Genomic DNA, 3,041 nt, shown 5'->3' with positions numbered 1-3,041 from the left:
ATCACTTCCCCTCGTCCGTTTTTTCCACATTGCCTCCATATAGGATTAGGATTATTGTTAGGTATTAAGTTGGGTTCTTTATTGTTGTATTTATTTGTGTGTTATATGTTTATGTGTATGTCAGTTTCATATGTTTCATGTTATATCTATGTGTATGTCACTTTCATGTTTCATGTTATATCTATGTGTATGTCAGTTTCATTATTGGGTTATTAAAATAGGTTTTTAAAGTGCCCCCTTTGCATTTCCTCACCAGTTGAACCTGCAGTGTTGTTTTTTTTATTGTTATTGTTCACCGGCTCCCCGATGCCAATCTTACCCGTTTAACCGGTGAACGTAACAAAAGCCTCTGGTATACAGTAGAGATACATTCATCTCAAAATTAATAATAAGCTCTGCATTTTGACACTTTCGTAAGGTAAACCAACAAAATACAAACAGTTATACATACAGTAACAATTAACTACACGAACAGTTATAGAGATAAATAGATATATATACACGAAATAAAGCAAAGTTCACGCACCAACTCATGTACTCTATGTGGCAGCTGAATTATATCAGCGACACGTGGCCACATCTCTGTAGGTAACCATCTTACTCTTACAGTATGATATTTTGATTTTTTTTCTCTTTTGTAAGTTATGGGCTATAGCACCTGTAGGTATAACTGAAGAGTATGGAAAGTGCTCTTCAGCTTCTACCCATTAGCGGAGCAGGCAATTTCATTTATAGTGGTACCTACCTATATTAGGGCTCTTATCACCACACAATCGCATCTTTGGTGTAAGGCAATTACACCTCCACCTAGAACATGAGTATCATGGTGACATGTAGGTAACTTTAAACCACTCGACAAATGACGAAGTTTCAAGATGGTATGTGATCGGATTCGAACCTACGCGCATGGACATCTGTCCAATCCGACGCTCACCACCTTATCCACTGTATGCCACTGCCTCCCTAAAGGAGAGGAAGTGACCGACTGACGGTGCTGAATTGTTTTCATTACTTTCCTTATATTTACACATAAAAAAATTGAAAATTGATAATGATTGCTGTAACAGTGAAGCTTCAGGATGATGAAGACACCAGAATCGATAGCATTCCTTGATAACATTCACTGGGAAAAGATATGTTTGCCAGTATTCTGAATGCCACCATTGATCCACTTCAGAGAAAACGATCCCCTCACGCTCTCAAGATAGAAAGCAGCCTACAGAGGAGGGAAATTGATAACAGGGCTGTTATAGTCACGACGACGGAGGTGAGAATCGAGTAAAGATGTTTTTTCCTAATGCTTTTTTCTTCATATGGTACATGTTCTATTTTAGATACAAAACATAACTGTTCAACTCGATTAAAAATACGAGTGAGATTCAATTTGCCCCAACTCACTAATAACGAATGCATTCAGCTGCCAGTCTAAAAAAACAAAGGCACAGGCGTAGTGGCATTATGGATCACACGAGTGACAAATTCATATTATAATTCAAAGGGAACCATCACAACTTCTGACACATCACAACCATTCCTCGGTCTTTATATTACATAGATTCAAGTTAAATTTAACAAAGCCTCAAGTTCATCTGCATGCAGAACTAATAGCCTACACCATCATTGACAGTCGTAGTTAATTCTTCACGATATAGTAGACAATTAGACCTTTCGAAACTCGTAAAACTAATGTGCAAGGTACATCAAATAGCCGTTTTCAATCAAATATTCAAAATAGCAGAGCTGGGCAAGTGCTCTCTAAATTAAGTTCCGCTCTTGCTCCTCCACTCTCCCGGGCCGGACCCTTCCTTTACCGGTCATACGCTCATTTTTGGGGAGTTATTAAAGCCCTCGCGCTCGTGCTCCAGCTTTCGCTTTCCGCTCACACTCTCGCTTCCACTCAAGCTTCCAATCTCCACTCATACTTCCGTTCTCCATTCGCACTTGCGCTCTCCGCTCACAGTATAGTCTGTCCATTTTATGAAGATTGTTTAGAGACATTGGCTCTTTCAGGGATTTCCTGGCCTGCGGCACTGCCAACCCTTGTGCTGGGCAATTTGTGGGATTAGAACCTGTCAATGGGAACCTTGCTTCCCACACACAATCTCTCTCTCTCTCTCTCTCTCTCTCTCTCTCTCTCTCTCTCTCTCTCTCTCTCCAAAGGGATGTGATAACTCTTGGAGGAAACACTGTCAAGTCCACGCTTGGCGATTTGAATTCAAACTTGGCGGTCCTCTGGCAGCCTATCAGCCTATCAGAACGTAGTGTGAAAGTCCCCTTCAGCCATTTTGTCTGTTCTACCCTCTGTTTTAATAGCGTGGGAACGAATTCTGAAGATTTACTGCTAACATGGCCCCTACTAGCGCAAAGTGGTACTGGTGGGGCTAAGAACAATGGTGGTGGCGGCAAGGACGAAAGTGGGCGAGAGAAACAGGTGGAAAAACGGGAGTTACAGCCTTTATATCATGTCCTATAGCTTTATTTATTGTTTAATGATCTGTTTTGTACATGTGTTCTAATAAGTGGGGGTCAAAAGAAGGACTTCAGCAGTGACCAAAGACTGATTGAGGCATTTTTTAGGCAATTTATATGGTATAAAGAAATCGTGCTTGGCGAAATTCGCATTTGGCAGTAGTTTTGCCATACTAATTAATTCGCCAAGCACGGGGGCTTACTGTGTGTGTGTGTGTATATATATATATATATATATATATATATATATATATATATATATATATATATATATATATATATATATATATATATATTTATACAGTAGAATCTCGAATCTTGATCAATCTCATCTCGATATTTCGCATCTCGATTGCGCCATCAAAAACCCATGATTCACATATCTCGATCAAATTACACGAATCTCGATCGCTGTTTTTCATTTCATTGTATCAAAACAAACATGGCGCATGGCGATGCGATTGTTTCAATTGCTCTCCCACCTAGCGGCAACTTGTGGAGTGTAGTGTGTACCAGTCACCCGCGGCCTCTCCCAGCCATTCAAATCACGGGCGTGCACGGTCAAGGTCGTC

This window comes from Portunus trituberculatus, chromosome 46, assembly GCF_017591435.1.
Source record: "Portunus trituberculatus isolate SZX2019 chromosome 46, ASM1759143v1, whole genome shotgun sequence".
NCBI classification, from domain to species: domain Eukaryota; kingdom Metazoa; phylum Arthropoda; class Malacostraca; order Decapoda; family Portunidae; genus Portunus; species Portunus trituberculatus.
This window is presented reverse-complemented; position numbering follows the sequence as displayed.